Source organism: Triticum dicoccoides, chromosome 5A (genome assembly GCF_002162155.2).
Source record: "Triticum dicoccoides isolate Atlit2015 ecotype Zavitan chromosome 5A, WEW_v2.0, whole genome shotgun sequence".
NCBI lineage: Eukaryota > Viridiplantae > Streptophyta > Magnoliopsida > Poales > Poaceae > Triticum > Triticum dicoccoides.
This window is the reverse complement of record NC_041388.1, coordinates 278,262,628-278,277,837: the sequence shown is the minus strand read 5'-3', so window position 1 is coordinate 278,277,837 and position 15,210 is coordinate 278,262,628.

Genomic DNA, 15,210 nt, shown 5'->3' with positions numbered 1-15,210 from the left:
TTGGATTTGAAGGAATGTTTCTGGTGGACAGGTATGAAGAAGGATATTGCCGAGTATGTAGCTATATGTGACGTATGTCAAAGAGTTAAGGCAGAGCACCAGAAGCAAGCATGATTACTTCAACCTTTGCCAATACCCGAATGGAAGTGGGATAAGCTTGGCATTCATCATCGGATTACCCAGAACACGATCAGGATATGATTCCATTTGGGTAGTAGTTGATCGCTTGACCAAAGTGGCTCACTTTATCCCCGTGAAAACCACTTATACAAGCGCGAAGTTGGCCAAGATGTATATGACCAGGATCGTATGTCTGCATGGAGTTTCGAGGACCATCATATCAGATAGAGGAACGGAGTTCACCTCGAAGTTTCGGAATCAATTACACCAGACTTTGGGTACCAGGCTAGAGTTCGGTACAGCCTTTCATTCGCAGACAGGTGGATAGACTGAGAGAGTCAATTAGATTCTGGAAGACATGTTGAGAGCTTGTGCATAGACTATGGATCTAGTTGGGACGATAATTTGCCTTAAGCAGAGTTCTCATATAACAACAGCTACCAGGCTAGTTTGAAGATGCCCCCTTTCGAAGCCTTGTATGGAAGGAGGTGCAGGACACCGTTGATGTGGGATGAAGTTGGAGATCGACAATTGTTTGGACCAGATTTAATCAGAGAGTCTGAAGAGAAGGTTAAGTTAATTTGTGATAGACTGAAGGTAGCTCAGTCCAGGCAGAAGAGTTATGCTAACACTAAACGCAAGGAGGTGGCCTATGAAGTCGGAGACAGAGCATATCTCTGTGTGTCACCACTTCGAGGAGTTAAACAATTTGGAGTCAAAGGAAAGCTAGCCCCATGATTTGTAGGACCATACCGAGTTTTGGAATGTATGGGAGATTGCCTACAAATTGGAGTTACCCGAAGGATTGTCAGGAGTTCATGATGTGTTTCACGTTTCCCAGTTGAAGAAGTGCCATGCAGAGATGGCCGATATTCCTCTGAGAGATACAGTGCCCCTGGAAGCAATTCAGTTGGAGAGTGACCTAACCTACGAGGAGAAACCGTCAAGATTCTCGAGTTTGCCAACCGAGTTACACGCAAAAAAGTCATCAAGTTTTGCAAAGTTCAGTGGAGTCACCATACCGAGGAAGAAGCCACCTGGGAGCGAGAAGAAGACCTACGGAAAGACCACCCATACCTTTTTGCTAGCCAACCCGAATCTCGAGGGCGAGATTCATCTTAAGGGGGTAGGTTTGTAACATCCCAATTTTCAATTTGGATGTTAATCATTAGGTCATCATATGCATCCATGATTTATGCATTTTTTAATTGGATTTATTTGGACATTTTGATCCTAGAGACCTTAAGCAACTCAAGGACCATTTGAGAGAGTTGGAGGTTCTCATAAAATTCCATTTTTGAATTTTAAAAATTGGTAATTTGGATCAAAGTGATTCTTATTTGAAATTATTTTTCCAATTTTTTCAAAATAAATAAAATAATGAGAGAAGAAAATATGACTTCTTCAAAACAGTGAGGAAATAATGGAAATTTAATTTTGAATACAAATATATTTTATTTGATATTTTGTTTGGTTAAATTTGGGAAAATATGCATTTTGAAAAATTGCATTTACCCAGAAAAATGTTCACTTTGTCCTAAATATTAGGAGAGGACCGTGAAAATTATTTTTGGAATTTTAGGATTTTTATTTTATTTTATTTTGGATTTTTCTTCGTGGCAAAATTTATTTTAAAAAAAGGTTTAGCGGACCGAACTAGGCCGAAGGCCTTGCCGGCCCGTCGCGCCACTGCCTACCCTGAGCCGCGCCAGAGCTAGACTCCGTCGTGAGTCCGAGAGCGCCACGCCGCGCCGCCGCTTGGCCCCCTGCCCAAGTCGGACCTCTCCGACCCCCTTTATAAGTCGCCGCCCCACCCCCTCCTCTCATCAGCCCCGCCACCGCTGCATTAGCCGCCGCCAGCCGCCCGCGACGCTGCTTGCCACCATGCGCGCCGCCCGCGCCATCGCCGCTGCCGCCCGAGCCGCACGCCGCTCGCTGATGTCGCCCTGCGTCGCCGGAGCCCGTGCCGGAGCTCACTGCCGCCGCCAACCACCGGCCGATCTGCCAATCTGCGCCGAACCGCCACCGCCGTTTTTTTCGAACCGGTATAACCGCTAAAAACCCGCACAGTTTTTTTCTAGTTTCGGTTTTTTTGTTTTAGATCAGTTTATTTTATTAGGTTAAGTTATTTAGTGAGCGTTCACCTGATTGGTTCTATTAACGAACGAATTCGTTCATTAGTCTCTGTTAGCAGACGTTCATCCGATAGATTTTTCTTTTTCAGTTTATTTTCAGCCAGGGACCTATCTGCAATTAATTTTCTTATAGATTAGTCCCTGATTTTCAAACCATCACTTCTTTTTTCTCATTTATCCAAATCCAGTGAAACCAACGCCAAAATCTTCATCTTGTTTCCCATTGTCCAGATAAACAACTTGAACATGATTTTGAAAATTTAAAATTTGGTTTCAAGTAGATTTGAATTTGAACTTCTTTTGATCGTGGTTTGTGTTTCGTAACTCTGATTCGATTGATTATTTTTGCAAATCGAAGCTCTTCACTTGAAATTTCTGTTTAGATCTTTTATTTTGTTTTTAACTTTGCATCTTATGCTTGAGTGCTTATGTATGCTATTGTTTGTTCACGATAGAGTTTCCGGAGTGTGAGGCTTGCTACTACGAATCTCTAGGGTTTTCCGATCGTCAGCAAGGCAAGTAACACTTTGATCATATCCCTTTTATTACCCGGTTTTTATGCATTAGTTTCAACACTCAAACATTGCATGAGTAGGATTTGATAATATGTGGGTGTGGGAAGTAGTTGATGAGGTAGGAACCTATTGTCTTTTATCAAACCCCGGGTATTATACGTTATGCTTATACTACTTTGCTATGCTCGTAGACGTGGATTGGTATGTGAGATTCATGAAAGATGTGAGAGTTATATTAAACTAAGGGAAACTTAAGGTGGCTACTTTAATACACATCTGGGTGGATTGATTGTGGGCACCTGGGGAATCCAGTGTTGTCCTAGGAGATCCCGGGGTACCCGTGTGATCATCCTATGGAATGCCACCCAGGCTCAAAGGGATCATAATATTATTCATGCTAGAAACTTCTGTGTGCAGCCACAAGCCATTATGGGCTCTGGCATAGTTGAGTAAGTTGTGGGAATCCTTTCCATGATGGGCTAGCAGATGTAGGGGATTGTAGGTGTACCGGCCTATCTATCGGTTAAGGGGACCTCTTCCGAAAGACTGTATCTCGGTCATCCGTTTCTCAACCATCGTGTAGTGAGATAAATACAACAGAGGAGATCGAGTCTTGTGGGGAAAAGTGTGCAAACCTCTACAGAGTGTATAAACCAATCATGGTTAGTCGTGTCCCCGGTTATGGACATCTTGAGTATCTGGTACTTGAATTATTGTTTGATCTCATCACTTTGCTTAGTGAATCTGTTGGGTTATTAATTACTATTTTGCGATTGAGTTGGGGGTACCTTCTCAATAATGGCATAAAATTTGTAGTTAAATAAAATATATTGCTTTGTTGTATGGGAAAATTAGCTTTATGCAAATGAAAACCATAGAGCCTCCACCAGCCAAATATGCATGTAGTGATAGTTGTTATTTGTTCATTGCTCTATTGTGTTATCTTGCTAGCATATTCCATGTGCTGACCTACACGGCTGCAACATATCATGTTGCAGAGTTTTCAAACGAAGAGTAAGGTGCGATAGGTCATTGTCATGCACTCAGTTTTTCCGTGGAGTTGGATGGACTCATTTATCTTCGAAGCTTCCACATTTATCTTATTTAGATGGACTTCGGCCATATTTAATAAGTACTCTATTTGAGACAATCGACGTAATAAGTGTGTGATTGAACTCTGCAATAAATCCTCGAGTACTGTGTGTGTCAGCAATACCGAACCAGGGATGACACTTAAGCACGGAGACTATGGTCCATTGGGATCGGGTCGCTACATCAACGAGCTAGTCAACTAAAGGCTCACTAGGGACATGTTGTGATCTATGTATTCACACATGTATTACGGTTTCCGGTTAATACAATTATAGCATGAACAATAGACAATTATCATGAATAAGGAAATATAATAATAACCACTTTATTATTGCCTCTAGGGAATATTTCCAACATACCTGTACCCCGCCTCCTGACAGATTGACCCATTTGCACCAAAACAAAGGGACCTTAAAATCTCGTCCACATTCAAGTTCCCATATGTCCTCTATGTAACCATAATATGTGTCCTTTGCCATATTGGTGTTTGCTGCATCAAAGCAGACACCACTGTTTTGGTTGGTGCTCTTTTTATCTTGGGTGATTGATACGTCTCCAATGTATCTATAATTTTTGAATCTTATTGATCTGAATATTCATGTCACAATAAATAAAATTACATGGATAAATATGTTAGGTAGCATTCTGATAACCTACAAGTATAGGGGATCGCAATAGTTTTCGAGGGTAGATTATTCAACCCAAATTTATTGATTCAACACAAGGGGAGCCAAAGAAAATTTGCAAGTATTAGCAGCTGAGTTGTCAATTCAACCACAGCTGGAGATTCATTATTTGTAACAAAGTGATCAGTAGCAAAGTAATATGATAGTTTTGATAGTAGTAGCAACAGAAATAGGTACGGTAACAGTGACAGTAATGATTTTGTAGCAAGTGCAATAGTAATAGTAGAAGTAGTAACTTAGCAGGAACAATATAAGAGAAATTCATAGGCATTGGATCGGTGAATTCGTTGGATGATATTCATCATATAACAGTCATAACCTAGGGCGATACGGCACTAGCTCCGGTTCATAAATATAATGTAGGCATGTATTATGTAAATAGTCATACGTGCTAATGCAAAGAACTTGCATGACATCTTTTGTCCTACCCTCCCGTGGTAGCGGGGTCCTATTGGAAACTATGGGATATTAAGGCCTCCTTTTAATAGAGAACCGGGACAAAGCATTAACACATAGTGAATACATGAACTCCTCAAACTACGATCATCACCAGGAAGTGTCCCGACTTCTGTCACTCTGGGGTTGTCGTATCATAACACGTAGTAGGTGACTATAACTTGCAAGATCGGATCTAGAACATAGATATAATGGTGATAACATAAACGGTTCAGATCTAAAATCATGGCACCCGGGCCCAACGTGATAGGAATTAAGCATGGAAAAGTCATAGCAACATCAATCTCAGAACATAATGGATACTAGGGATCAAGCCCTAACACAACTAACTCGATTACATGATGAATCTCATCCAACTCCTCACTGACCAGTGAGCCTACGAAGGAATTACTCACTCCCGGTGGGGAGCGTCATGGAATTGGCGATGGAGAAGGGTTGGTGATGACGAAGATTGAAGATCCCCCTCTCCGAAGCCCTAAACGGACTCCAGATCTGGCCTCCCGATGAAGAACAGGAGGTGGCGGCGGCTCCGTCTCGTGAAACGCAATAATTCTTTCTCCCTGATTTTTCTCTCCAAATATGTGATTTTATAGTATTAGGGCTGAGGTATGCGGGGCCACCAGGTGGGGACAACCCACCTGGGCACGCCCGGAGGGGGGCGCCCTGGTGGGTTGTGCCCACCCAGGTGCCCCCCCCCTTCGGTGGTTCTTGGCTCCAGAAATTCTTATTTATTGAATAAAAAATCCTCGCAAAGTTTCGTTCCAATTCGAGAACTTTTATTTCTACACAAAAACAACACCATGGTAGTTCTATTGAAAGCAGCGTCAGTCCAGGTTAGTTTCATTCAAATCATGCAAAATTAGAGTCCAAAACATGGGAAAAGCATTAGGAAAAGTAGATATGATGGAGACATATCAACCTTTGCTTGTCCTCAAGCAATTCAGTTGATAAACTGAAAGTGAAAAATAAAAACTTTTATGAACTCTTTTGCTCTTGTTTACATAAATAAGCTTAAGTAGCACCCAGGTTTTCAGCAAAAATTATAACTAACCATCTCGACAATAACTCTTAAAAATTATATTAACTCATATGAATGACATAATCAACTAGCAAGCAATAATAAGATATCTGAAACAACAACACTTTATCAAAACAACCATGATATAATATGACAATAGTGGTATCTCGCTAGCCTTTCTGAGACCGCAAAACATAAATGCAGAGCACCTCCAAAGTTCAAGCAGCGACTAAACATTGTAATTCATGGTAGAAAAGATCCAGTCATGATGCACCCAACATTAGCTACACACAATGCATTAGGATGAAAATAGTGCTCTCAGGTTCTGGCGCTTATTTGAGAAGGTGATGAGACAACATAAAAGTAAATAGATAGTCCCTTCGTAGAGGGAAGCAGTGATTTGTAGTGGTGCCAGAGCTCAAGTTTTTAAAACAAAGGTAAATAAAATTTTGAGAAATGCACCCTTCTTGTTTACTTCGCGACCATTAGCGGTATCTTCCATGCTAAACACATTAGTGGCGGTTCCCAAGCGATAAAAGTAAAGGTTTACTCCCCTTCCACTAACAATCACACTCCACGGCTTGTCCGAAACAACGGGTACCATCCATGCCAACAATAGTCCTAGGGCAGTTTTGTTTAATTATTTGCAATTTGAATTCAGGACTGGGAATCCCTCTTACCGCCCCTCTCGTGCAAGGACGAGTGAATAAACACTCATCATGAGAATAACCCGCTTAGCATGGAAGATACTGACTACCTCCTGTCGCTCTATGAACAATCCAGGCACGCAAAAAAGGATAATTATTTGAAGTTTCTAGAGGTGGCACATGCAAATTTACTTAGGACGGCAGGGTAATACCACATATAGGTAGGTATGGTGGACTCATCTAGAATAACTTGGGTTTCAGGATTTGGATGCACAAGCAGAAGTCCCGCTTAGTACAGAGAAGCGGCCAGCTAGAGAGCGAAAACGGCCATGAACATGCATTATGCATAAGTAACATTGGATACTAGCATGGGTAGGATATAAACACCATGAACATAAAAATCATAGAGGCTATGTTAGTTTTGATTCAACTTCATGCATGAACATGTGCCAAGTCAAGCCACTCGAACATTCAGAGGAGGATACCATATCATCATACTACATCACAATCATTTTAACGCAATGTTGACATCCAAGATAAATCATTATCCAATCCTAGCTAATTAAGCATGGCATAGGAAACTATAATCTCTCATTGTCATTGCAAACATGTTTGATCATAATAGGCTGAATCATAGATACTAGGTTAAACATATTTACAACAACAGAACAAGTTGAGTTCGTACCCGTTTCTCTTTGCCACAGCTAGTTCGTCAAATATCGTCATGATTGCCTTTCACTTGCACGACCGAATGATATGAAAATAATAATAGTGCAAGAGTGTCGTGGACTAAGCTGGAATCTGCAAACATTTTATTCAAAAGGAGAATACAAGGTAATATGGGCTCTTTGTTAGATCAACAATAATGTATATGAGAGCTACTCAACATTTTCATCGTGGTCTTCTCCTCGGTATGACTCGGTAAAAAGAAAATAAATTCAGAGAAACACACTGAAATGTTTTTGGAGTTTTTGGTTTTTCTAGAACAAGCAACTAAAAGGGAAAAAACGAGAAAAACTATTTACACGAGAAAGCTCCCAACAAGCAAAAGAAGAACAAGGAAATCTTTTTGGGTTTTCTTTTTAATACTACAACTAATTAAACTAGGAAGAAAAATCGAAAAGAAGCAAGAAATATATTTTTGGATTTTCTCAAAGTTTTTTAAACACATAAGAAGAAGGCGAGAAAATAAAACTAGCATGGATAATACAATGAAAAAGTATGGACACCGACAACTGGAATGGAAAAGTGTGAAAATGAATGTAATGTCTATGGAAATACGTACCCCCCCAAGATTAGGCTTTTGGCCTAACTTGGTAATCACCACTCGAAGAAACCATTGGGTCCCACGTTAAAGTGCTGAGGAGCGGGCACCTGAGGGTCCCACTCCTGAGGCTCCTGCTATGTTGCAGCCAGGTCATTCCGGTAGGCGACAATGTCCTCAGGCATAATCATGTATCCGCCCCTGGCAATAGGACCAAACAAACAGGTGGAGGCAACAGAATAACATCACGGGTAATCTCACTAAAAACCAAGTTATAAGGAACATCCATAGTGGTGTTCTCGCTATCAATAAAGTGGTGGTGTGCCATAGCCGAGCGATCTAGGTAAACCTTGGGCAAGGGATAATCGTGCTGGCGTATTTGAACATTAAAGTGACTCGCCAAGCGAGTAGCATAAATACCACCATGTATTTTACCCTTGGATCTGTTAATGTGGATGCGATGTGCCATAATAGCTCCCAAGCTATAAGTGTTGTTGCCGTAAAGTGCACGGTGTAAAACAGCAAAGTCTGGGGCACTGAGTGCACCTACCTTCTCTCTAGCGAGCAAACACTTTGTAATGAATAGAGCAAAATAATGTACAGCCGGAAAGTGTAAGCTAGTGGCGGTGACACCTGACACCCCTCTCTCATTCCCCATTGTCAGAGTGTGGTAAAACCATCAAACTCCTCGATTCTAGGCTCTACTAAATTCCCATCATAAGGGATCAAGCATATGTCACAAAATTCAGTAAGTGGTGTCTGATGGGATTCAGCATATAAGTTAAACTGCACCTCAAGGGGATTATTCCTACTTATGAAATGAAAACTTTGCACAAAGGAATTTGTGAGGAGATGGTATTTTTCACACTCAGTTGCGATGAAGTCGGTGAGGCCGGCATTAGCAGAATATTGTGCAAACTCTTGATGGATTCCGGCCCCTTCTATGAATGGGTTATGCGGCCATTCGCCTGGCCGTACCTCCGCCATTCTCCGGGTGCGGAGATCGCTATCAGATGACTCTCCAGTAACTCCCTTGGAGTTCTTCTTGGAAACAAACTTCCTAAAGATACTCATCTTTTTCCTATGAACAAAATTCTGAAATTTTTAGTCCGCAAATTTTTTTCTCAACAAAACTTCACAAGAATGATAGCAACTACTCATAGGGATGCATAGAGGCCATATCAAGCATTCAAACTACTTAGAACTCTAAGAATTCAACAAGCAAACTCATCTACAGCAGCACCAAGAGTAACTAATTATTCAAAATATAAACCACTAAATCAAAAACTAATTGGACCAACGGAGGAGTCACATACCAAGCAACAATGCCCCAAATAGTTTCATAAATGGGGCTTTGAGCAAAGAAATCGAAATTCGCGGGTTTGAGAGCAAGAACATGAGAGAGAGAGAGAGAGTGAAGGTGATTTTTTTTCTGGAGGTAGGTGGCAATATGGGATGAAGATATAAGTGAGGGGGCCCACGTGGGGACCACAACCCACCAGGGCGCGCCTTGGTGGGTTGTGCCCACCTGGTGCATCCCCCCCTATGATGTTATTTGCATCAAAATTCATAAATATTCAGAAAAAATCATATTAAATTTTTAGAGCATTCTGAGAACTTTTATTTTGGGGTTATTTTTTATTGCACGGGAAATTCAGAAAATAGACAAACAATGGCATTTTATTTTATTTAACTAATAAAAATAGAAAACAAAAGATAAGGACAAAACATAGTGCTTACTAAATTCATCAACTTCATACCTCTCAAAAATGATTCATTAATAAGGTTGATCAAGTCTTATTAGCAACCACTTTCGATTAGCATGAAACTGAAGAACTTTTGAAAAACACTAAGTTACCTCAACGGGGATATAAATGTCCCCAACAGTAAGCATTTCATATTTCTTTTTGGTAGTAGGTGGAGGTGGTTGAAAACTTCCAATAGTGACTGTCGGGGATTTTTCAATAACATTAATATCATTCACTTGGAATTGTTTCTTCGAAAAGTGCACTGTATGCTCATTACCATTGATATGAAAAGTGACCTTGCTTTTATTGCAATCAATAACAGCCCCTGCGGTATTCCAAAAGGGTCTACCAAGGATAATCGACATGTTTTCGTCCTTAGGCATCTCAAGTATAATAAAGTCAGTTAAAATAGTAACATTAGCAACAACAACGGGCACATCCTCACAAATACCGATAGGTATGGCAGTTGATTTATCAGCCATTTGCAAAGATACTTCAGTAGGTGTTAGCTTATTCAAATCAAGTCTCTTATATAAAGAGAAAAGTATAACACTAACACCAGCTCCTAAATCACATAAAGCAGTTTTCACATGGTTTCCTTTGATGGAGAAAGGTATAGTTGGTATTCCCGGATATCCAAGTTTTTAGGTACTCCATCCTTCAAAGTGTAATTAGCAAGCATGGTGGAGATTTCAGCTTCCGGAATTTTTCTCTTGTTGGTGATGTTGTCCTTCATGTACTTTGCATAGGGAGGCATTTTTAAGATATCAGTCAAGCGGGTACGCAAAAAGACTGGCCTAATCATTTCAGCAAAGTGCTCAATTTCTTCATCATCTTTCTTTTTAGTTGACTTAGGTGGAAAGGGCATAGGTTTTTGAACCCATAGTTCTCTTTCCTAGCCATGTTTTCTAGCAACAAAGTCTCTTTTATCGTACCTTTTATTCTTGGGTTGTCGGTTATCAAGATCAACAGCTGGTTCTATGTCAACATCATTATCTGGTTCTTTATCATTCGTTTGAGTATCGTCATGAACCTCATCGTTATCTTTTTCATTATCAGAAGGTGAGTGTTCATTACCAGATTGAGTTTCAGCGTCAGAAATAGAAACATCATTAGTAGCATCAGGAGGTTTTTCTACTTCAGGTTCACTAGAGGCATGCAAAGTCCTATCATTTTTCTTCTTCTTTTTCTTTTTAGAAGGACTAGGTGCATCCGTGTTAACTCTTTGAGTGTCTTGTTCGATTATTTTTGGGTGACCCTTAGGATAAAGTGGTTCCTGAGTCATTCTACCTCCTCTAGCCATTAGTCTAACAGCATGATCATTGATATTACCATTCATTTCATCAAGAAATTCTCTTTGAGATTTAGCAACTTGTTCTAATTGAGTTCGAACCATAGAGGCATGTTTTCCTACACCTGTAACATCATTGGTAGTTCTAAAGAACAAGTCACTCAAGCGAGCAATCATATAAGAATTGTATTTCAATTGTTTCATAACATTTGCATTGAAGTGATCTTGCTTTCTAATGTAGTTATGAAACTCATAAAGGCATTGACTAGGATGCATATTGTAAGGATTATCATTGTCATTGAATTTAATTAAAGAATTTACCTCTACCACCTTAGGTGGTGGTGGTGTTTCAAGCCCATGTATTTCTTCAATAGGAGGTAAATTTTTGACATCCTCAGCTTTAATACTTTTTTCTTTCATAGATTTCTTTGCCTCTTGCATATCTTCGGGACTGAGATATAAGATACCCCTCTTCTTCGGAGTAGGTTTAAGCGGTGGTTCAGGGAGAGTCCAATCATCATAATTTTTCAATATGTTATTCAATAGTTATTCAGCTTGTCCAACAGTTTGTTCCCTGAAAACACAACCAGCACAACTATCTAGGAAATCCCTAGAAGCATTGGTTAGTCCATTATAGAAGATATCAAGTATTTCATTTTTCTTAAGAGGACAATCAGGCAAAGCATTAAGAAATTGGAGAAGCCTCCCCCAAACTTGTGGGAGACTCTCTTTTTCAATTTGCACAAAGTTAAATATTTCCTATAAGGCAGCTTGTTTCTTATGAGCAGGAAAATATTTCTCAGAGAAGTAATGAATCATATCCTGGGGACTACGCACACAACCAGGAGCAAGAGTATTATACCAAGTTTTAGCATCACCTTTAATGAGAACGGAAATAATTTGAGAATATAATAGTAGCGAATTTTCAAATCATGAGCAAAACCAGTGGCTATGTCATTCAGCTTAGTAAGATGTGCGATAACAGTTTCAGTTTCATTGAAGGAAATATGCCCTAGAGGCAATAATAAAGTTGTTATTTATATTTCCTTATATCATGATAAATGTTTATTATTCATGCTAGAATTGTATCAACCGGAAACTTAGTACATGTGTGAATACATAGACAAACAGAGTGTCACTAGTATGACTCTACTTGACTAGCTCGTTGAACCAAAGATGGTTAAGTTTTCTAGCCATAGACCTGAGTTGTCATTTGATTAACGGGATCACATCACTAAAGAATGATGTGATTGACTTGACCCATTCCATTAGCTTAGCACGATGATTGTTTAGTTTGTTGCTATTGCTTCCTCCATAACTTATACGTGTTCCTATGGCTATGAGATCATGCAACTCCTGAATACCGAAGGAACACTTTGTGTGCTACCAAATGTCACAATGTAACTGGGTGATTATAAAGGTGCTCTACAGGTGTCTCTGATGGTGTTTGTTGAGTTGGCATAGATCGAGATTAGGATTTTTCACTCTGATTGTCAAAGAGGTATCTCTGGGCCCTCTCAGTAATGCACATCAATATAAGCCTTGCAAGCAATGTAACTAATGAGTTAGTTGCGGGATGATGCATTATGGAACGAGTAAAGAGACATGCCAGTGACGAGATTGAACTAGGTATTGAGATACCGACGATCGAATATCGGGCAAGTAACATACCGATGACAAAGGGAACAACGTATATCGTTATGCGGTTTGACCGATAAAGATCTTCGTAGAATATGTGGGAGCCAATATGAACATCTAGGTTCCGCTATTGGTTATTGACCAGAGACGTGTCTCGGTCATGTCTACATAGTTCTCGAACCCATAGGGTCCACACGGTTAACATTCGGTGACGGTTGGTATTATGAGTTTATATGTTTTGATGTACCGAAGGTTTTTCGGAGTCCCGGATATGATCACGAACATGACGAGGAGTCTCGAAATGGTCGAGACATAAAGATTGATATATTGGATGACTATGTTTAGACATCGGAATGGTTCCGGGTGAGTTCGGGCATTAAGCAGAGTACCGGGGGTTACCGGAACCCCCCCCCCCCAGGGGGGAGTATATGGGCCCTAATGGGCTTTAGGGGAGAGAGGGAGGGGCTGCCTAGGGAAGGCCGTGCACCCCCTAAAGCCTAGTCCGAATTGGACTAGTGGGGAGGGGCGGCGCCCCCTCCTTCCTTCTCTTCTCTCTTCCCTTTCCTTCTCTCCTACTCCTACTACATGGAAGGGGGAATCCTACTCTCGATGGGAGTAGGACTCCCCAGGGCGTGCCATAGTAGAGGGACGGCCCTCCCCCTCCTCCACTCCTTTATATACGGGGGAGGGAGCACCCCGTAGACACACAAGTTGATCATTGATCTCTTAGCCGCGTGCGGTGCCCCCCTCCACCATAATCCAACTCGGTCATATCGTAGCGGTGCTTAGGCGAAGCCATGTTCCGGTAGCATCAACATCACCATCATCACGCCGTCGTGCTGACGAAGCTCTCCCTCGATGCTCTGCTGGATCGTGAGTTCGTGGGACGTCACCAAGCCGAACGTGTGCAGATCGCGGAGGTGCCGTACTTTCGGTACTAGGATCGGTCGATCGTGAAGACGTACGACTACATCAACTGCATTGTCATAACGCTTCCGCTTACAGACTACGAGGGTACATGCACAATACTCTCCCCTCTCGTTGCTATGCATGACCATGATCTTGCGTGTACATAGGAATTTTTTTGAAATTACTGCGTTCCCCAATAGTAGCATCCGAGCCAGGTTTATGCATAGATGTTATATGCACGAGTAGAACACAAAGGAGTTGTGGGCGTGGTTATATACATATTGCTTGCCGTCACTAGTTGATTCTTGATTTGGCGGTATTGTTGGATGAAGCGTCCCGGACCGACATTATGCATACGCTTACGCGAGACCGGTTCTACCGAAATGCTTCGCACACAGGTGGCTGGTGGGTGTCGGTTTCTCCAACTTTAGTTGAATCGGATTCAATGAACAGGGTTCTTTCTGAAGATCAAAAAGCAATCACTATACCGCGTTGTGGTTTTTGATGCGTAGGTAAGAACGGTTCTTGCTCATCCCATAGCAGCCACGTAAAACTTGCAACAACAAAGTAGAGGACGTATAACTTGTTTTTGTAGGGCATGTTGTGATGTGATATGGTCAAGACATGATGCTAAATTTTATTGTATGAGATGATCATGTTTTGTAACACAGTTATCGGCAACTGGAAGGAGCCATATGGTTGTCGCTTTATTGTATGAAATGCAATCGCCATGTAATTGCTTTACTTTATCACTAAGCGGTAGCGATAGTCGTAGAAGCAATAGTTGGCGAGACGACAACGATGCTTCGATGGAGATTAAGGTGTCAAGCTGGTAATGATGGTGATCATGACTGTGCTTTGGAGATGGAGATCAAAGGCACAAGATGATGATGACCATATCATATCACTTATATTGATTGCATGTGATGTTTATCCTTTATGAATCTTATTTTGCTTAGTTCGGCGGTAGCATTATAAGATGATATCTCACTAAATTTCAAGGTATAAGTGTTCTCCCTAAGTTTGCATAATAATTTCTTAAGATCATCCCTATCATTGCAAGCAAGAAAGTCTCTAGTTTTCTCCTCATCCATAACATAACCTTTCGATACCTTAAGCAATTCATATCTAGGAGAACTAGTTCTAATAAGTGTTTCAAGATTTTTAGTTTCAAGCTCTTCATTAGTTTCAATAATTTCATCAGTTTCAGCATTCTCAAAAGCTTTAGTTCTAGCAATTTGTTCATCAAGAAATTCACCTAGTGGCACATTATCATCAAGCAAGGTACTAGCATCATCATAAATATCATTCATAGCAGAAGTAGCATCATCAAAAACTTGTGACATAACAGGATTAATAGCAAGTGATGGTGTTGCAAGTTTACTTATAACAGAAGGTGAATCAAGTGCAGAGCTAGATGGCAGTTCCTTACCTCCTCTCGTCTTAGAGGGGAAAATCGTAGTCTTAGCATCCTTCAGATTCTTCATAGTGATAATTTGATAATAATCCCAAGTGACTCAACAAATATAGCTATGCTCCCCCGCAACAGCGCCAGAAAAAGGTCTTGATAGCCCACAAGTATAGGGGATCGCAACAGTTTTTGAGGGTAGAGTATTCAGCCCAAATTTATTGATTCGACACAAGGGGATCCAAATAATATTTGCAAGTATTAGCAGCTGAGTTGTCAAATC